Source organism: Numida meleagris, chromosome Z (assembly GCF_002078875.1).
Source record: "Numida meleagris isolate 19003 breed g44 Domestic line chromosome Z, NumMel1.0, whole genome shotgun sequence".
Lineage (NCBI taxonomy): Eukaryota > Metazoa > Chordata > Aves > Galliformes > Numididae > Numida > Numida meleagris.
Window position 1 is genome coordinate 32,683,133 of NC_034438.1, and position 22,911 is coordinate 32,706,043.

Genomic DNA, 22,911 nt, shown 5'->3' on the forward strand with positions numbered 1-22,911 from the left:
AGAATTCTTCATTCCTGCCTCCCAGGTTTCACAGGTTATGACTGTTTCTAAGCTAAGTAACTGCAGGGTTTCCTTCTACTTTGACAGGAGCCAGTTACATACGTTAATCTTGTAATAAATTACATTCTGTCTACTGAAATTCATAAGATTATTTAGAAAAACACACCTACAGAATATTATAGATCTATGGAACTTAAGAAGAATACCTATCTAAGTCTCAAATATTTGCAGTACTCTTCAAGTTTTGTGATTATCTTCTCTGCTGTGACAGAGAGTGTATAAATCTCCCAGTACTGGCTTTTAAAGCATGGGACACAATTGCACATCTTTTGCATGCCTGAAATACCTATCAAGGCATTTGATACTGGGACAGGAATTTTTCTTCCAATGATGACAATTTATCTTTTATTTTCTTCTTTTAAAAAAAAAAGTTTCTGAAGAAACAGCAGTTATCTATTCTCATTCCTCTGCACTGCTCAATGCCTTAAAAGTAATTCCTTGCAGAGAAACGAATTCTTTTTTGCTTTTTCTTGTAGGACATACATTCTAAGGCATGAGTTATCATCTCACACTGTGTCGTTAAATTTCCCCTTACTTTTCATAAATGCTTTCACTCACATTCATTTTGGATTGCACTGGTTGAAAGTCCATCGAACAGTTTTGACAGATTCCAAGCACTACACTATTTTTAAATTTATGTTTGTTTTCAAGACCATTCTCTTTACTCTATCTGTAACATACACATGGTTAAGAATATTTACTGTTTTGCTAAAACACAATATTGCATGGTACCAAAGAATACCTAACATGACAGACAAGCACTGCTGGTAACATCTTGTTATAGAAAGATGCAGGCATGATCTTTTACCTATGATAATGTAAAAGAATGAAACAGAAACCAGGAATGATCATCTACTGAGAGTGACTGCCAAAAATACTATTATTATTCTATCCTAGCTCATAATTTTGAAATGGATAGATCAGAAAAATTCACAGCACAATATTAGTCTAAATACTGATGTCTTGGTGCACAATTGCTCTGCAAAATGAGATTAAGAGATTCTGTGCTCTGGTTTGTAGACACTTAATTTCTGATTAGATGACTGGAAGAAACTGTTATGTTCAGAGCAGTTGACTGGAAGAAACTGTCAGAGTGTTGATGTTTTCCAGGGACTGTGGCTCCACATTGTACATTAATTCTATTTGGTTTTGTGAAAATACTAATGGGTCATGTGAAATCCTTTGGAGTCTTATGAGATTTACTTGCCATTTTCCAACTTTCCTTGCAGGATTCAATGAATGCTGCCAGAAAAAGGCATAAACAATACCTAATTTCTTATAATGGCGATGGTGTTTATTAACCCTAAAAGTGAAGCTTGCTGACTTCCCTAGCTTGGAAGTCAGAACACAGTTGGAGGAAAGTAAGAAGTCTCTGCTTGCAGGTCACCATCCATGTCAATTCTTGCTTGTCCATCTTTATTCTAATAGTCCCAAAACAGGTTTTGAAATCCTGTATCATATTCTGAAAATATTCTTTGAAACATCAACCTTTACTCTTTAAGAGCAAAAGCACCATAGCTCTCCATATGACTTTCACTAGATAGCTGAAAGAGCCAAACACAAAGGAAAGAGCTCATTGTTACTCTTTAGGATCCAGAGCGGCATGAAAACTTCCACTCAAGCACTGAAGACTGACTGGCCCTTATGCGTTAGGGTTGTGCAACCTACAAAGGGCTTTATTTTCAGGATCACTGTCAACGGTTTACGGGCGCTAGGTCCGATTCCGTGACGAAGGGTACGGGGGACCCACAGGCCCACGTCCCGGGAGAAGGGGAAAGGGGAAAAGGGTAGGGAGATGGCCCTGAGAGCAAAGAACAGCGGCAACAATCTGAGGAGAAACAAAACTAATTTACTAAATAAAATATCGGAATGCAAAACAATATACTATAATACAATATAATTACAATTTAAGCTGATAAATCCAATACAGAGAGAGAGAATGTCCCAGAATCAAGGTAGGCCTTACTCTACTACCGACGATAAGACAGCTGGAGAGCGAGGTGCTGCCAAGACCAGAGATGGCGGAAAAAAGGGACGAGGTCTCGTGATCTGCAAGTTTTTATACTGTGAGCTTTTATCTTTTCCCTCCGGCTGGAAAATGGTAACAAAGCAGCAAAGTGCCGTGGGGACTGTAGTAGTCCTTCTCTTCTGAGAACCAGGTATATCCACTACATGTTATGATGTGGAATACCAATAACCAAAAATCACAAAACCATGACAATCACACACATTTTCTTCTTTTATTCCAATACAAACAAAAAATACCTCATACATACTTATTTGCTTCTGATAGTGATTCCAATAATCACCACTGCTGCAAAGAGCATACTGTGTCTTGTAATTATCTGCCATCAAGAAAGCTAAGAGAAAAAAAGGTAAGTGAAAAGGTACATGTTTTAAAACATGTCAGCAGCTGGAAAGACCTGGACCTTTAAAAAGTTTTTTTTTTTTTTTTTTTTTTTTTCAGAAGGTAATGGACTCGCTAGTAAAGGAATCACTTAGAAGAAGGCTCATTGTAGCTTTGAGCTAAACCTGAGGATGAATTAACTTTAAAACCAGACTTGAGTATATATATGGAGGAGGGCGATGGATGTCATCTACTTGGACTTCTCCAAAGCCTTTGACAAGGTCCTTCACCACATCCTTCTCTCTAAATCGGAGGGGTATGGGTTTGAAGGATGGACTGTTCGGTGGGTTAAGAACTGGTTGCAGCCAAAGGGTTGTGATAAATGATTCTATGTCAGGGTGGAGGCCGGTCATGAGTGGTGTCCCCCAAGGCTCAGTCTTGGGACCAGTGCTCTTCAAAATCTTTATCAATGACATAGATGATGGAATCAAGTGTACCCTCAGCAAGTTTGCAGATGACACCAAGCTGAGCGGTGCAGTCGATACACTGAACGGAAGGGAAGCCATCCAGAGGGACCTGGACATGCTGGAGAAGTGGGCCCATGAGAACCTAATGAGGTTCAACAAGGCCAAATGCAAGGTGCTGCACCTGGGCTGGGGCAATCCCAGGTATTTATACAAACTGGGGGAAGAAGTACTTGAGAGCAGCCCTGCAGAGAGGGACTTGGGGGTCCTGGTGGACGAGAAACTGGACATGAGCCAGCAGTGTGCGCTGGCAGCCCGGAGGGCTGCATTAAAAGAGGAGTGGTCAGCAGGGAGAGGGAGGTGGTGGTCCCCCTCTACTCGGCTCTTGTGAGGCCCCATCTGGAGTACTGTGTCCAGGCCTGGGGCCCCCAGCACAAGAAAGACGTGGAGCTCTTGGAACGATGCAGAGGAGGGTGACCAAGATGATCAGAGGGCTGGAGCACGTCTCCTATGAGGAAAGGTTGAGGGAACTGGGCTTGTTTAGCTTGGAGAAGAGAAGGCTCCAGGAAGACCTCATTGTGGCCTTCCAATAATTGAAGGGAGCGTATAAACAGGAGGGGGAACGATTGTTTGTGAGGGTGGATAGTGATAGGGCAAGGGGGAATGGTTTTAAGCTGAGACAGGGGAGATTTAGGTTAGATATTAGGAGGAATTTTTTCACACAGAGGGTGGTGACGCACTGGAACAGGTTGCCCAGGGAGGTTGTGGATGCCCCGTCCCTGGAGGCATTCAAGGCCAGACTGGACGTGGCTCTGGGCCGCCTGGTCTAGTGCTGGCAACCCTGCACGTGGCAGGGGGGTTGAGACTCGATGATCTTTGAGGTCCTTTTCAACCCAGGCCGTTCTATGATTTTATGATTCTATGATCATATTACTTAATAAGTTATGTGGCAGACAACATCAGAACTACTGTCTTTTGAACAGAAGCCTCTAAAGGCAGGTGAGCTTATCTATTCTGGAGGTGTGAATTTTATGAGAAAATCTTCATTAGTTAAATGAAGAGTGACAGCAAACACTTCTAGGCATTGGAATAGTATTGCCCATTCTGTCAATCTGTGACAGTGGCCTCTGGTCTGTGGTAGGCATTGCTCTCTCAGTTGGTTACCAGAGAGGCTTCAGGAGCCCAGGCTGAGCCACTTTGTCTTCAAGGTTAGGAGGGTTCAGTAGTGTGGTTGTGGTAAATTGGCCTCAAAGACAATTTAACATTGCCAAAATGATGTATGCATTGTAGCCTATGTTTCTAATGTGAATACATTGAACAAAATGTTGTACCTATGAGTTTATTGAGCTGTCATCAGTGCTACCAGTATTGGACATAGCTTCATTTCAGTGAAGCTCAAGAGACTTGTCTCTACTAGCTCTCTCTCTAAGTAGAAGTCACAGGCTTCTATTCTGGTTTACACAACTTGAGCACTGCGCAGAAGTTGACGTGGAACTGCTAAACATCTTTTCAGTTTGCTCAAAATATCCTGGCCTGGGAGCATGGTCTGATCTCTGCCAGGGTGCACAATTCCACCTCCTATGGAGACTGACGGTTCACCAAGGTTTCCCACTCCCACTCCTAATATTTTGCATTCTGTGGAGCTGCTGAAATTGAATGGCTAGAAATTTGCAGTACTTCTCTTCCAGCCTACTCATATTCTACTTCTTTTCCTCTGCTGTTAAAACAAAAAGGAAAGGCGTCAAGGAAGAGAAAGCAGTTCCTGAGGAAGACTTCTGTGTTGACAGAAAAGAAGCTAAACAGTCCCATTATTTTAATCACCTGTTCTGAATAAAGTATGTGTTAGCTGAAGTATATTTGCCTGACATAAAATCAGCTACACTAATATTTTGAAAAAGAACTGGCTGCTGGGTGAATGTTATGTGCTCTGAATTTCTAAGTAAAATGGAAAAAAAGATTAGTTATGCTGGAAATACTGATGTAGTACTAACTATATGCTATATACTATAACTATGTACCATATAGAAGCTATATACTAACTATACTACTAACAAGGTCTATGGTATCAAAACAATGCAAAAGTAAGAACAGTTCAGTACCAGGAGTTTGCTTTTAAGTTCGGATATTGAAGAAATCTTTCACAAGTGTAATTGTACTTGTAAATGCTTGATGTGTACAAGTTAGATTTGTCCAGTCATCAGACAGAGACTATTGCTCTTCCATGCCTTGTTTCATGACAGTATTTACATAGAAAACAACTATACTATCAATCTACACATTTACCCTCCAATCAGATTGTGGCTGCCATGCCAAAAACAAATGGAAACTCATATTCTACATTCCTAGTAGAAGGAAAGGATTTGAATGAATTGTTCTTTGACATTAATAGTATAATGTGTGTGCTTTGTAACAAACAGCAACTTTGAGAGTGATACTGTGGATGGAAGGTTGGGGCAGATGGATGTTAATATAATCAGAGATCCCTGCTTGCAGATAAATGAACATTCTGAACACAGAATTTGGTCAGGAAAGAGCTTGAATTTGTTCAACATTTTCTAAATAAAAAGCAGTAAGAAATCAGAACCAAAAGCCCTTACACTTTAAAGCTAAAAAGCTCTGAAATTCATATGAGCCATTTATTAATTTCCAGGGCAAAATTTTCATTCGCATCCACGGAACGATATCAAGCTTCAAAGGATAATTGTCTTTTACTTCAATAAATTACCTTATATCTAGGAGAAGAAAAACATTTAGCTTAGTTTTCCAGACTACAAAATATTTTCTCAAAAATATGAATCATGGAATCATAGAATTGCTCAGGTTGGAAAGGACCTTAAAGATCATCAAGTCCAGCCGCATGGTTTCACCAAGTGCAGTCTGTGCCTGACCAATCTAGTGGCCTTCTACAGTGGAGTGATGGCATCAGTGGACAAAGGGAGGGCAACAGGTGTCATCTGCCTGGACTTGTACAAGGCCTCTGACATGGTCTTGCACCACATCCATATCTCTAAACTGGAGAGATATGGGTTTGAAGAGTGGACTGTTCGGTGGATAACAAATTTCTTGGAAGGTCACAGCCAGAGGGTTGTGGTCAATGGCTCTATGTCCACATGGAGGCCAGTGATGAGTGGTGTTCCCCAGGGGTCTGTCTTGGGACGAGCGGCCTTTAACATCTTTATCAGTGGCACAGATGATGGGATAGAGTGCACCCTCCGCACGTTTGCTGATAACACCAAGCTTAGTGGTGCAGTTGATATGGTGGAAGGAAGAGATGCCATCCAGAGGGACCTTGATAAACCTGAAAAGTGGGCCCTTGTGAACCTAATGAGGTTCAACAAAGCAAAGCGTAAGGTTTTGCACTTGGGTTGAGGTAACCCCAGATGTGTATACAAACTGGAAGAAGAACTCCTCGAGAGTAGCCCTGCTGAGAAGGACTCTGGTTCTGGCTAAAGAAAAACATAACATCAGCCAGCAGTGTGCACTTGCAGCCCAAAAGACCAAGGGTATCCTGTGTTGCATAAGAAGAGGCGTGGCCAGCAGGGTGAGGGAGGAGATTGTCCCCCTGTACTCTGCACTCGTGAGGCCCATCTGGAGTACTGCACCCAAGTCTGGGGCCCTAACACCAAAGATGTGGAGCTTTTGGAGAGGGTCCAGAGGAGGATCAGACAGATGAGCAGAGGACTGAAGTACCTCTCCTGTGAAGAGAGGCTGAAGGAGCTGGGCTTGTTCATCCTGGAAAAGAAGGCTGTGGGGAAACCTCATTGTGACCTTCCAGTACTTAAAGGAAGACTATAAACAGGAGGGGGAACAACTTTTTACATGGATAGGTAGTGAAAGGACAAGGGGGAATTGTTTTAAACTAAAGGAGAGGGGATTTTAGTAAAGACTTCGTGTGAGCCAGCTGCATAGCAGAAATTTACACCCAGAGCCTTTGCAGAAAGGTAAATCCATGGTAAAACGTTGTAGAATAAGCCTTTATGAAGGGAGTGAGCAGCTCCAGACGTTGGGCAGCACTGATGCGGTGTGGGTGGAGTGGGGGTGACAGCAGCTGAACATCCTGGAATGTATAAAACCTGCCACTAGGCAAACAGATTGTGGCACGGCAGAAGAAGGAAACAAACCAGAGAGTCTTAGCTTTAAGTACATGGCTTCATGGCTGGTGCTGCTGCCAGTACTTTGTTTTTTTTTGACAACCAATTAGCTTACATAGTACCGGGTTTGTGGGCACCAGATGGGGTTTGCCTTTCTTAAAGGCGGAGAAGGATCCTTGGGAAAAAGCCAGCAGGGCTCATTGGGAGGGCTTTAATCTAGGTTTGAAGGTGGATGGGGTAGGGGATAGTGAGCTTTCCCATGGTAAGCTGTGGGAAGGCTTAACTATATTAGAGGGAAAGGGTGCTTGCAGGGGCCTTGAAGGACCCGCTGTCTTGAGAGGTGCTGGCAACACTGCAGCACATGCAAAACTCTATGACAGGGAGGCAACATCTGCTGGGGCAACAGGAGAAAGCAATGGAGAAAATCAAGGAAAATACCTAAAAGGAATTAAGGAGTTATCCTTTAAGGAAGTGACAAGACCGGCTACCCAGCTGAAGTGCTTCTACACCAACACACACAGCTTGGGAAACAAGCAGGAGGAGCTGGAAGCTTCTGTGGTACTAGAAAACCACGATATAGTTGTCGTCACCGAAACCTGGTGGGGTGATTCCCATAACTGGAGTGTGGTTATCGACAGCTACAGGCTGTTCAGACGAAGGAAGGAGGGGAGGGAGTGTTACTATCTACATCAGGAAAGGAATAGAATGTGAAGAGCTGTCCCTAAAGAACAGTCATTAGCAAGTTGAAAGCCTATGGATGAAAGTTAGTGACCAAGGCAGCAAAGGGAACCATGTGATCAGTTACTACTGCAGGCCACCTTAGTCAGAACCAAAAGCCCTTACACTTTAAAGCTAAAAAGCTATGAAATTCATATGTGCCATTTATGAATTTCCAGGGCAAAATTTTCGTTCACATCCACGGATTAGTCAGAGCCTGTCTATTAGGCATTGTGCCTCTGCCGTCCCACCATGGCTTGGGGCCCCTCCCTATTTTGCAGATGCTAAGAGACCATGGTGCCCCTGCAGTGAGGCTGACCAGGAGCTCCAGCAGCTGGTGGTGTCGGGGCTGCCTGGGCGCAGGCTTGTGCTGGGCCCAGACTTCTGGCAGGCGGCCTGGAGAGACCTGGAGGAGCTGGTGGAGCAGGGCAGGCTGTCATGCCACTGCTGCAGCTCCCCTGAGGTTCGATGTTGTCCCAGAGAAGGCTGTCGAGACTTCTTGAATATGCCTGGTGGAGCAGCAGCAGAACCAGTACCAGTCTGCACCCCTGGATCCCCGTGGAGCGCTGGAGCCCACAAAGCCCTCAGGATGCACGTGACATGGAAAAGCTTGGAAGTGCAGCTGGGGGCCCTGCCCGAATGGGTACTGCTGTCCCAGCAGCAAGCAACAAGAAGGCAATGCCGCCCTGTCCTGCCCAAGCTCATCAAGCCGGGGCAGACTCAGCCTCTGGTGCGGTGCAGGCTGAGCCCCTTGCTGCAGGCCAAGGGTGACCTCATTGCAGGCAACATTCTCAAGAAGCAAGAGCTGAAAGAGTGGGGGGACCCCAACCCTACTGAGATCTCCCAGAACCTGCTGGTGCCATGCCCACCGCCGCTTCTGCTTCCCCGGAATGTTCATCTTACCGGGAAGCTCATCGAGTACGTACCCCATTTCCAGGGCCAGGCCGAGGCACGGGGGTATCCCAGGAAGAGGCAGCAGCGCCACCAGTGCTGCCCCGAGGAGTCAGCAAAGATTCCTTTGCCTCTGGGCCACGAGGCACCCAAGGAGACAGAGTGTCCCACAGTTAGCGCAGCACTTCCTGGCCGGGCCACCGCTGCACTGCTAAAGGACGCCAGCAGTCAAACGGACACCTCAGGCGGGCCTGTGGCTGACATCAAAGCTGTCAGGAGCCAGCCCCGCAATGCAGCGCCTGCCATCATCTCAAAGCTGCGGCTCAGCCAGGTGGCTCGCAGGAAGCTCTCCATGCACACAGCCCGAAAATGGCTGGAGGTGAAGCTTCAGCTCTTCCCTGTGGCAGTGAGGAGGTCCACAGAACTGCTGCGACATCCACAGCCACCGCGGCGTGCCCCGGTCTCCATACTCAAGAGGAGGTGCCCCCTCCATCCTGACCGGGCCAGGTGGCCGCAGCATGGGGCACCCCCCTCCTGTCCAACTGCCACCAGGGCACCAGCATCCCAGCCGGTTCCCATCTACTTCTACAGCCGTGAGGCCAAGTTCCTGCCCGAGGAGGACCGTGAGGCCCTGGAGCTGCACATCCGCTCCATGAAGCTGGAGCACCTTGGGAACTGCCTCGTTTCGGACAGCCCGCTGCAGCCAGCAGTGCCTGGGGAGGATTCGTCTACCAGCACATATGTGACTGCACCATCCGAGCCAGCTGGGGCTGAGGCAGGCCCCAAAGGACACAAGCGGTGGCCCCAGTGCAAGAAGTGCCCTAGCAGAGGCAAGAGCACCTGGAGCACTAAAGCGGAATGCTGCAGCTTTCCATCTGCCAGGGTAAGGTTCTGTGGAGTGCAAGAGAACACCACCACCTACTGCACTAGTCCACATGGACCTTCCTTTTTTTCTCCAGTCTGTCTAGACTTCTGCACCAATAGATGCTCCGGTCTAAGCCCTTACTTACAATGCTGTTTATTTTGCAAGTCCTTGTTACAAAAATTTACCTTTTGCTGCAAAACTATGTGCTTGGTATATTACATTTTATTTCACAGACATAACATTTGAACTGTAATTTCTAAAACAAGAGCTTTGTTGTGTGTGAAAGACTTTTTTTAAGCTAATGATAAATCTTTAATATCAGTATTGAACTAGTTTTTATTGCTGATAATTTTGGCAGGAGTATAAGACTAACATCTTTATTCTACAGCATTAGACTTCTTTCTGCTTTTTTCTTGGAGCCAGAAGACTCTTTTGTCCCTTGCTTGTATGCTAAAATGACTGAAAATAGTAACAAGTACTTTAATATTAACAATCTAAAACCTTGTGTTGTACTAATAACCAGGGAGGTAAGTTGGTTAGGCTTACTGTAAAATTTAGTAAAACTGATATTATTGCTTATCTTCTTCATTTCCACGTTAAAAACAATAAAAACTATCCATAAATCTTTATTTGAACTTATCAAAGGGTTTATGATTTGCTGTATCTGACTGCATCAGGAATCAACAGGTTGTCGTCAAGCTAGGTGCCACTCTTCATCAAGTATTAAGGTTTGATTAACGGGCATATATGTTATATATCTTAACAAACACACACACATGCACACTTGCAAGCACTTTGCATGTACCCTTAAGAAATTCTAAAACTGTAAGTTTTTATGTGGTTGCTACTTAAAGTGAAAATGTGTGTATTATATGAAGAAAGGCACAGAAATATTCAAGTTACACCCAAGCAACTCAAACCTGCAATGCCTGAACTCATCATTATTCATTGAGTTGGATCTGATAGCTGGATGAAGCAATATTTTCTTTTCTTTCATTTTCTCAGTCACTCTAATTCAGAGTATGGGGACAGAATGAAAGACATCATTATTCTTCCAAGAAGTCAAAGCCAGAAGCTCTGAAAGCCTATATATTCACATTAAATGGCTTATAATTTGTGTTTTTATATACTAACTTGGGACAATGATACATACAATGTCTGTGCTGTTGAGAATAAAGCTGGGCCATGCAGTCTATTTGGGGTGAAAACTACTGATTTAGTTTGTTTTCATCTTTACCTTTATTTTCTGTATGTGCATGAAGAATTCTCTTTTAAAAAGTATTATTATTCAAGTGCATGCTGAAATTGAATCATGGTATTCTTACATAATTTTTTCATTGGATTGTTGTAACTTATAAAGAAATCCAATTAAATTTCCCTTGCAGGCACACAGCCTCATTCTGTATGCCTTTATAAGGCTGGCTTGTTGTATTATATGGCATGTCTATGAATTGAGAAGCACTGAGGCCCTGTCCCATTCCTTGTCCTGTGTGACATGATGTAGAGAGAGAGAGTCTGCCCACAGTGTTTCAAAGAGCTGTATTATCAGAAAACATAAAGCCTTTGCAATCATTTCAGCTACTATGGTTTAGAATATGCATGCCAGTGCATTTACTGAGCAGTTCTGAGTACTGTATGGCTCACCTGCAACCTTTGCATTTCTGATTTTCATCTTCCTTACACCAAGGAGATAATGTTTGTCTTCATCCATGAGCACAGCTTGGAAATACAGACACAAAAAGTATCAGACTTTGATAAAGGTAGCTGTAAACATTGTGTGTCATATGTGTAAGAGATAGTTGAGGTTGTACAATAAAAACGCTTTTGCTTGATCTATCTGCTTGTTTTTACTTATGAGAAAGACTGAGTGCATGGCAAACCACCTTCTGTAGGCTCTATTGCCTTCCTGTGTAGAAGATTACAGGTTGTGGCAAGGAGCAAGACCAGTCATCTAACTGGTGGCACGTACCTGGCCTACATAAGTAATGAAGTGAACTACAAAATGCCTTCTTTCACCTCCTCAGACCCCTATATCCTGTAGTTGGAAATAAGCTATAAGATCCAAATTATAAACACTACGTGGAATGCAGGGATGATAAAGATCAACCACTATGTCTTCCTGTTAATGTGGAATTGATTTCTGTGCTATATTTCCTGATGTTTCTCCAATCTAATTTAAATGTTCCCAAGTGTTCTTCTCCCCTGAGAAATTATTTCACCATCTAATGTTTTGATGATGGGAAAGATGCAGTCCAGATCTAGCTTAAGAACTGAAATAGACATGTATGCAACATTAGGAAAAAAGCAGAATCAATCACATGTTTGAAATCACACGTATTCTTCAATGCTATAAATAGTCTCACTGCCTGGGATTTTCTTCTGATAGTCAATCTAAATTTTTATTCTTTTAATTTCTTCTCATTATTGCTCTAGTTATGCCCCTCTAACTAAGCGAAATAATTAATTGACATTTTCATTTACTTCAATGGGAGCCATTCACACATATCAGAGGACAAATTTTAGCCCTTAATAATGAAATGAACTATTGTTTAACCAACCAGATACTGGAAATGCTAGCCTACACCTGCTTACACAAGAGAATTGAGAACCAATAGTTTGTAATGATCATTTGTTCCAAGAATCTTCTGTAAGTAAGTGTCATATTTTATTGATTCTTTGTAAACTCAGTCTAGAAGAAGTCAGGGCAGTCACCCTAAAGCCATATTCACGCAATGTTTTTACATTCCTTTGAAACAACTTGCATTTAATCTCATTTATAGCGTGGTTAGTGTGGATGTGTTTTTTTATTTTCCAGAATTGTGTTAATGAGACATGCTCTTGGCTGTCTGTTACCTTATTTTCTAACAGAGAAGAGAGTCCAATCTAACAAAGTCAAGACCAGGACAAGAAGAGATGTTTGGAGCAAGTTTTCCACAGCAGATTTGTCTTAAAATTTAATTATTTGAATCTTTTTCAGTATTATCTATCTCAGTGAATTCGATGTAATTTAAACAAGTCATGAGGATCAGTGCTCACCCTTAGACAGCTGAGGGAAACAGTGACAGAACTAGAGGAATAAATGAGAGAATACATTGTTGAACAGAGTAATGCATGTCCACTGGTAAAAAGTAGAAGGTGCGAACATTTGTCACTTGTTAAATAGAAAATTTCAGGCATTCATGTATCCAGAAATTATTTCAGGGTCAAATAGACTATAGTCTGCTTTAGCCACTATTCTGTCAGGAAAAGGCAAATAGGAACAATCTGGGTACAGTACATAAGAACAGAAAATATCCTTGAAGATTGTATAGTCATTAAACTGGTCAAATGTCACTGAGAAAGTTGTATTTGTATTTAGTGTACACTTCCATGGGCAGAGGAAAACACTTCCTTGGAAGGAATATAACCTAGGACAAAGATGACTCATAGCAGACTTTAATAATGTCTGAGACAGAGGGCTTGCCTTTTTTATCTTTTTAATTCTCAGAAGATGAGTTTCAGGCAGTTCTGGGCTGCTCTCTGACTCATTGGGCATTGTGAGATGGTTAGGATGTCAGGGACAGCTGGGAAAGCACAGGCTCAGTACAGGTCCAGGCCTTGACCCTCCCTGGACCTTGTGAACAGTGCCACTGAGTCAGTTTCACCTTGGCCTGGTTTTCCACAGATGAGTTCAAGGCAGAGTTTTAGGCAAAAATCTGTAGAGATAACAGTGAGCCTTATCCAGAGTCTTCCTGGGGCTTTCTGTGTAGCCCTGCAGAGGACATCACTTGTCTACTCTCTTCCCACCTCAGTGCCTTCATGCATTGACCCCGTGGGCTTCCCTGCTGGGCCTGGTGTGTGAGGATATCCAAGCTTTCCTCAGGGGATGTGTCAGGGATGGGAGCGATGTGGGCAGGAAGATAAAGGAAACATGCTTGCTGAGAGCACATACGAGACAGAAGCTGCTACTCTACATTTACTTCAGATTTTGTGCTAGGTAGAATGATACTAACCTGATGCTGCATAGGAATAAGTGTTGCAATTTAATCTGCCTGCAGCAGGACAGTGGTACCTGGACTTTGGGATTTAATTACTCAGCTTTTCCCACTTTTTAAAACCATGGCTGCATAGACTTAAGAGTTCCTGAGTTATCCTTTTTGACTTTCCAGGTCTGCTGGCAAGTCATCTCTCGTAGCTTTGATAACCACCAGAGGTCAGCAAACCACATTCCAGTAACTACTGAAGTGGTACAATGAATTAGCCGGCTTGGGGACGAATGTCTTGCTTTGTTTACTCAAAGTGCTGTAACCAGCCTCAGTTCAGGGTCTGAGCAGGTGATAGCATTGCCCCTAGTGAAGAACAAGCCCTGTGTCTCTCAACCCTACTGTAGTGGTAGGAAGGCGTTGCTGTAGTCTGCTTAGCACAGAGCCACATTGGCCACATCCTGTGAAACAGATTGAATTGTGTAATTGTACAGCAAATCAGGAATATTTGAAAGCAGCAGTGCAAGCCCATTTGCTGCACTTCGAGCTGCAAGGAGGTTTCCAAGCTCTCTAAGCAGCCTCACATCCATGGTGAAATTATTTCCCAGTGGAGCCTGGGAGCCCCCCATGTGGAGTAGGCTGGAAAGGAGGGGAAAAGACAAGGAATTCCTTTTACCTCCCCCATTTCCAGAGTGAGACTCTTAGAAGAAAGAATTACATGAGGTTAGATGTCAAAACTGTCTCATTTCTGGTTCCTGGCTCAGATCTTGCTTGATTTTTTCTATGGCAATTGGTCCTATAGGGACTTCTGATTAAGGGCACATCTACGTCCAGGGCATATAAATATTCCTTCCCACTGCTAGAAACTGGGCTGTGATTCAGCTGTAAGTGTAGCCTGAAAAACATACATGAGGAATTGAACAGAATAAACATCTAGCTAAATGGATGTCTTTCTGACTCTGTAGAAAGATTTAGAGATAATATGAAGCAACTGGAATCCAGACAGTTAAAAGATACAGGAGACTGCAAAAGAAGAAAAAGGGAGGGGGGCAGCAGGGCTGGGAGGATTTCTCTGAAATGTATTCTGCATACTCTAAAAGAAAAATGTGTGTAATTTGGACCCTAAAAGCAGGCCAAAGTGACAGCATCTAATATGGGAAACATGATTTACTGGTTGGTTTATAAACTAAACAAATTTACTGAGTTCCATAAATGAATCTCATGGCAAGATCCAAATTTTTTTAAAGGTGGATAAAAAATACTGTATGTTAAGGGGGGAAATCGAGATGGTTTTTAAACTGATGTCCTTAGAAATATATGTATATAGTCTTTTTTATAGCTCTTGGTATATAAAATAAGTCATTATTCTAAATAGAAAAATATTGATGATGTCATAGGAGCCATTGCCGGACACATCAAGCTGATCTGATGAACTGGGAAATCAATAGATATTTTCCAAATGAGATGGCATTTCTTTTAATTGGTTGTGTGAACACGATATACTGCAGAGTGCAAGCATATAAAGTTAATTTTCATTTAGCTTGGATCTCTTCATGTATTTTTCTATTATTTCTCTAGGTAGATTTTGCTTTTTGGTTTTGTTTTAGGTTTACGTCTTCTATTGGCTTGCATTTAAATTCCTTATCAGAACAGATAAAATAGCATCTATGCACTGAAGGCACACAGTATTGCTTTGGGAACTATTTGAATATCTACATATTTGAATATCTGTTGTGAAATTATTGAAGATTTCACCCAATAATTGCCACACTGCTTTAGACTTTTTGAAATCTCTTGAGTAAGTATTTTAATTTCACACCTACCACAGATAAGTAAGGAATTGTACTTCTGTCCCACAGCAGGTGAATATCAGAATTTGGAACAGAAATCCTGGCTGCTTCTCCTTTGAACTAATCACTGGGCTGTACAAATGGCACAAGATAGATCAATACACTAATATACTATTCAGGTGTTATTATGTAATATTGTATGCCTTCTGCTACTCTCCAAAATTTTTAAGGACATCTAATAATGAAACTCTTATAAAAACAGAAAATGGTAACTGGGTGGAGATTTCATTTCTCATTCTAGATTTCTGGTTTTACACCTCAGTATGTAAGTAAAAAATCCTGACAAATTTGCTTACTCTTTGGGCACCCAAAATTTTTTGGGTTCTTTGTTTTTCATCAGCTTCACAGTACCCCTCATGAAGTGGGAACAGAGATGCTTTAAATCTGTAATAGTAAGGACCATGTAAGAATCTAGTATGTTGTCATTTTTCCATTCTTTTCTGTAAGATTTAAATAGCCTTTCACATGTGTATTTTATATTAGTTAAAGCTGGTGACTTTGGAAGGTCTTCAGTTTAACCCTGCAACTGTAATTGCAAAGCAGTTTTTCTGCCCTAGTCAAAGTGTTGCTGTTCATAAGGGGAATTCAGTCTCCAGACCTTCACTTGGAGCTGCCCAACAGAATTTCATTCACAATTTGGTTGTGGTTTGTTTTCTCTTTTATGAGAAATATTAGTGGAGAAACCCTTGGTACCTATCCTTCATTTGACACTACTGGGCACAGTAATGCGAGGTCCTAGTATTTATTTATACTGCAGCAGTGGCAGATACTTTGAGGGCATGGCTTTGTTCATTGCCATAAATGATGCACTTAGTCATTAAAAAGCCCTAAATTTATAAAATGTGTGGAAACACGTATCTGTAAATGGGTAAAATATCTTCTCTACATAAGTTTCAGTGGTAAAGTTAGTGTTCTGCTCATTTCAATATCCACATTTTCTGTTCAGTGGATGGAGAATATACTGACAGGAAGGGAGATCTCCCCTGTCCCATTCCCCGAGAAACTGTTCTTAGCATATGCTTTTTATCTTTCTTTTTTCTTCTAGCTGCTACTGCCCCATTTTTATCACTTCTCTAGCAGTTTCTTTAGCAGTATTCTGTGTCCAGCCAACTGTGATTTTTTTATCATGTATTTTGAATTAGTTTCTTGTAAGCCCAAGCATTCATTCTTTAGCTTTATAACACATCTAGGGGTGCTTCTTGTACTTAATTTATGTTTGTTAGTATGTAAATAATATGTCACTTGTAGAATGCCATTTACTGTACCATATAAGTGCTGGATATCTGCCACTTTTTTACTATTTCTGGTAAGAAATGATAATACTTTTAGTAGAAACAGTATTTCTACTATTTTTCAGCTTCTGTGAATCTGAGATAAAATCAAGATATACATTTTTGTCTTCTAATTAAGGAAATTTATGAGGGACATAGAGCACTTTCTTGGAGTCCAAACTTTTTTCAGTTTTGTCTGGAAAAAAAAATGCATTTTGCTATTGTAAAAAGCAAAATTGTATTTAAAAAGACAATGGTTCCAGCCACAGGCTACATGATCACAACTGCACTCTAACTTAAGACCTCTAAAATTATGCAAATTCACATTTATGTTCACAGAACCTGGCCATCTTAATTTATAGTCCAAACAATTTCTGAGCTAACTGCTAACATTTCATGTGCAAACACCTTGGAGGATGAGCAGATGGGATCCTAGCACTTACACATTTCTTAGAAATTATTTTCTTGGGTATCGTTAGAAAAGCTGGATTCATATTGCAAAATGAAGCAGTGTTGGCCTAGGTCTTGTAAGTGACAAATACTTGGCCACTTCGATACATTCAGCAAACTCAGTGTCCCTGTGTGCAATGCCTGACAGATAAATGCAAACTTTCTTACCCTCAGTAACTTACAAAGCTTTTTTTCTTCACAGTGAATGTAGGAGTTCCTAAGTTCTTAACTAAAATTCCCTGAAAGAGTAATAGCTGAATTCCTCTCTTATCTCTTGTTTATTTTTAATGCACCTTGGCTGCATTTTGCTAGGCATGTTGTTCTGTATGTGGAACAGATATTGTTTCTTGAATCCTTAACGCCACTCCTTTGGAAAGAAACTCATTCTCTTAACTATTTTGAAAAATGCAGCAGAAGCTGTAATTCTTGAGTGGGTCTAAGTAAAAGTACAGATTCTTTTTCCACTAGGGAACAGATGAGGAATGTTACGTGGTATGTGTAAAGGGAAGAAATTTCTTGTAGTCAATAATCGCATGGGTGAACAAGTACAGTAACTTCATAAATAGCAGTACTGGTGAATGTCAACAGAAGTTGTTCAGCTTAGCTGAAAACCACAAGCTTAGAAAGATGACTCAGACTTATGCAAACCTGTTTTTCCATTGATTTTTTGGATTTTGCATTGCCGGTGAGATTTCCTAAATATGGGATCTACGGGTGTAAGGCGAGGGACTATGAAGGTCTTGCATCAACTCAAGGAATGGGGCAGAAGCCAGACTGATGATTTATGAATCACTGTTCTGCTGCATGCTCCAGAGGAAAGTAATTTTTGTCAGGCTTTTTGCAGATATACCTCAAGCTCACTGGTGCCAGCCAAGAGATAGAACCAACACAGCCTCTGCATAACTGCTCACAACTGTGTAGAGAAACTAAGATTGCTCCTCTCTTTTCTTTAACTCTCCTTAAATCTACTTCAGTGCCTGATCAGTCAGATAACTGACTATCTAAAACACTTACAACATGTGGTGATTGGACATCCTTTTCCTGCTCTCTGTGTAGATGATAAAAACCTTTTCAGTGGGACAACCTAAGGAAAACAATGAATACATCTCTCAAATTGCAGAAGGAATGATAATCTATTCACAGAATCACAGAATTGCAGGGGTTGGAGGGGATCTCAAGAGATCATGGAGTCCAGTCCCCTTGCTAAAGCATTGCTAAACCTACAAAAGGTTGCACAGGTAGGTGTCCAGACAGATCTTGAATATCTCCATAAAAGGAGACTTCAGAAGCTCTCTGGGCAACCTGTTCTAGTGCTCTGTCACCCTTACCATAAAGAAGTTCTTCCGCATGTTAATATGGAACTTAAGGAACTTACATTCAAGTTTTAGGCCATTACTCTTTGTTCTATTGCTACACACCACTGAGAAAAGCCTGGCCTCATCCATTTGCCTCCCACCTCCATTTAGATGTTTACAAACACTTATCAGATCCCCTCTCAGTCTTCTTTTCCCCAGGCTGAACAGACCTATGTTATTCAGCCTTTCCTCATATAAGAAATACTCCAGGACCATTTTGTCAGGGGAGACCGAGAATGTAGTCCCCCACTACCATGAACTATGGAGTCGCGTTTCCCACATTTTGGGAAATTGCAGGGATCAGCCATTCATACGTGTTAGGGAATTCTCAACACTTTGCCAACAAACTATCCATCTAAACACTTATAAACTACAGAAAATAGAGCTCCAGAGTTAACTGCAGAGTTACTATTGTAACTCAGGTTGACTTTTGTAGGTGGAACAACCAATGTAAGATTCCTGTCCAAATCTGAACCTCAGTAGTGTCCAATAGGCCATCATCAGCATGCTCTTCTGACCTACTCTTCCTCAGGATTTTCAATTCCTGAAGTAAAAAGCGTTCTTAAATTAATGCAGCTCTGCTGCCTGAAGACCTTGACCCCATCTGTGCCAGGCATCAAACAGCAATCTTTCATGTGCAACAGGCTATACATGTGAGGACCTCTGTATAATATTGATGAGATTAAAGGGTCTTCTTGACTGATTTTCAAACTTTAGAATGAACAAGTAGGTTTTAAAATTCTTTCTACTGTTTCAAGATATGTTTTTTCCCTTTTCCCTTCCCTTCCCTTCCCTTCCCTTCCCTTCCCTTCCCTTCCCCTTTCAAGATAATTTTTTCCCCCTTCCCATCCCTTCTGTTCCCATCCCTTCCATTCCTGTCCCTTCCTGTCCCTTTCCCTGCCTTTCTCTCTTTTCCATTATTTACTGTTCACCTCCTTTCTTTTCCTCTTCTACCCTCCTTCCTTCCCTCCCTCCCCCCTTCCTTATATCCTTCTTTTCCTCTTTTTCTCTCTTTCTTCTAATGTGTTTAATATGTATTCAAGACTGCCCTATCAAAAGAATTATTAATTAGAGAATCATTTAGATATTGGATCTCATTTCATTTTTTTTCTCAAATATTTATGAGACATGCATATTTATGAAAATGCTCATTTTGTAATCTGTAAACCTACTTTAGGAGTTTGCAGACAGAATTTAGTTTTGCCAGGTTTTGGAAAATCCTATTGCTAAATCTGACCTAAATCTGTTAAATATTGACTCCAGACTTGTCAGGTGGAAATGTTATTCTGGTAATAAAACAACTCTATTAAAGATCATTGATATTATAAGTGAGATAGCTTTGCAACGTGTGTATCAGCGTTTATTTTAATGAAAGGGATTTCCTGGCACATTGTCAGCTAAACGTTTTATACTGAGAAATGCCTGGAAAAGAATTAAGCATATTAAAATGAGCCTTTTGCAGGGATTATGATTTCGTTTTTAAGTCTTTCTGACAGAAAGTGTGTAAATGGAACTGCATCCAGTAAAACACAATAATTTATTCTAGAAATTAGCAAGCCCACGTTCCACCTATAAAACCATTCTCTGTGATGTGCGACTGGCCTTCATTTTCAGCAGCCTTGATTTATAGTTAGAATTTGTTTTATTTTCAAGGAGTAGAGACTGGGAAGCAGCCGGACAGGGCTATTAAAGCTCTTGCGCACAGCAATTTTTCAGGGGTTTATTAATTCTTACAGAGAATAAGCCAATGAACTGAACATTTTTCAGTGTAAGAACACCTTCTCTAAAGGGAAGGTTTTTTGATGAATAGATATAGACAGCACAAAACAAAACATATGGGTGTTTGTTGTGAGAATTTAACCATTTGTGTTTAGCTTCATTCTCAATTGCAGAGCCATCTCAGAACAAGGGCTCACAGTTAGCAATCATATAATCCCACTGATGATTGTGATTTTGGTCCAAGGTTTTCCTTGATGCTCTCACTGATGCCTTATCTATGTAAATTAAAAGCTCTCAGAAAAAAAGACGCTTGGACTAACTTAATTCCAGTGACCAGGTAACACAAATGTTCTCTAAAACAGAAATGCTGATATTTTCAGTTAAAGTGGAATCTGGCTTTGTGGCTTGTAATTTATGGAAGTGAATTCTAATTAAAACCATCTAATTAAGGATTGTTTCAGTCAGTAAATCTATTAAAAACAAAATTGTGCGTCAGCTACTCCAAAACTGCAACATTTGCTTAAAAACTTCTCTTTCTTTAACTGTCTCTCACACAGTTTTCTTACATGTCTGATTTCTAAACATGTTAGCTGCTGTGGGGACAAATGTTTTGAGGACTTCAGATAGGATGGACCCAGAGAGGCTCAAGGGACTTCAAGCACAAAGTTGTTCATTAGATCACACACCACTCATCAAAAGTGAGCTGCTCTTCCTGGCCACAAGCGGGGTGTCAAGTTCATCTGTTCTGAATGCTGAGAGAACTGAAGGGACAGATATCTACTGATGGTTTGGACAGACCTGTGATTCTGTAGGTCATGTTAGCTGCTCACTTAAATTTCAAAGGTCATGCCAAAGGCTAGTTCTTCCCTTTAGCTACCACTGAAGACCACAGATGGATCAGAAATAGGCTCTTAATTCACAGGGTTCAACTACATAGTGTACTGAGAAGGCAGAATAAAAATACCCTATAATGGTATAATTATATTTGCTTAAAAACTTCCTTTGTTAATGAGTAAAATGGATGAAATATTTATTCAGTAACTGAAGCCCTCTTTTAATGAGATCTTTTCTCACCTTTGTGTTAGAAGACATTCAGAGACTATACTCCAGGTCAATACCTGGGAGCTATTCAGTGAGCTCAGTTCCCATTGCTGAAATGGTGTTTTGCGGCTTTCATGCGACAGAAGGCACCCAGCACTCTTTGGGATTCAGCACAGTATAACAATGTGAGACAGATGAGACTGAGCAGCAGCGACCTGGCCTACTTGAACAGGTTAATCAGGCAGTCAGTTGGGTTGCTGTCCTGCTCTCACTGTCATATACAGTCCCATACCTACCACTGTGGGTGCTGCAGAAGGAGATGAAGAGATCTGAAACCACTGGAGATATTCTTGTGCTGATAATGAAAAAAAATCACTGCAAATGGTAGGAAGAATAAATTATTTATATGAACAGCTTTTCCTCTTAAGCACTGGCTATGCAATTCAATGCTCAGCAGGCTTGATCTTACAAGCCTCCTAAACATCATGCTTGAGCCTGCACGTGGCTATGTGGCAATTTATGAAGAGTTCAAGGGGAATGCTAGCCAGGATTGCAGCCAATGAAACAACTCTGAGAAATAAATAATAATAATTAAAAAAAAAAAGGGCCCAGACAGAAAAAAAAAGGAATAATTTGCTTGTTAATAGTAATCCCAATTGCTGGGCATTTTAAGAAGGTGAGATGTTAACCGTTGTCACATTAGTGATACTACACTAAGGTTAAAGGCTTTTGCAGCTAAGTAAAATGACCCCCAAGAACCAGCACATTTAGAATTTTCTGGCATGGTTTCAAATAGTGTGTGTATGAATCCTTCAGAGTTGTCAGCAAAACTCCCAGTTGTCTTAAAGTTTCCTTGAGGAGTCTTCACATTGATATGAAGGGAAGACAGGTTCAAGGATTGAAATGATTCTTTCTTTTTGCTCTCTTGGCTACACGATGTTTCCTCTCCAAAGCACTCTGTATTTTAGAAAGTAGCATAGCTGTGCCATGTCTGTCTGGTACCACCTCAGTTTTACATGATCTTACAGCTAAGCCCGAATTGCAGATTCGAACCAGTGATGTGAAAGTTCAGAGCATTTTCCTCTGATTAGGCCAAAAGAAACTGAAACTGAAGAAAGAAAAAAGAAAGAAAGAAACAAACAAAGATGAGTAAACTGGCTCACAATACATCTCTTCCCTGCCATGAAGTCACATCCACGCAGGGTAGGTGTCTGAGCGGCAGGATTCTTTTTTCCTTTCACCGTATGCAGAAAAATACGAAGTTAATGAGTATGCCTATGCCGGCTTCAGACTCTCCAGACATTACCTGTGCGGCACGGAGGCAAAAGCACGAGCAGCACTCGGCATCGCCGCGGCTCTCCGCAGCGCTCCGGCGCAGCCCCGCTGCCCCTGCCCTTCCCACCGCACCTCCGGGTCGGCCGCGGCGGAGCGCTCCCCCCGCGCTGCGACGCCCGCGAGAGCCGCTCCGCAGCAAACCGCAGACGCGAGCGCTTTGTTGTGACAAGCTGAGAAGCCGTCTGCCTCTGCAGGTCCGTGTGCCTGTGTTTGTGCGATTCCTTGCCTTTGTTGTGGTGCAAACCGGGGAAGGAGGGAGGGAGGGAGGAGGGGGGAGACCGAGGAGCCGGCAGAGCGGTGGCAGAGGGGCAGCGAGGATTCGGAGGCTCGCACGCCCGCGCTCTCGCCGGCCTCAAAGCGCGCACTCCAGAGGGAAGCCGAAGTCTCGTAACTGAGTGTTAATTATGTCTGAGTGGATTCTAGAGAAAAGGAAAACCATATATTGTATCAGCAGAGAAATGGCTTCACTCTGAGGAAACTAATGATGCTTTTA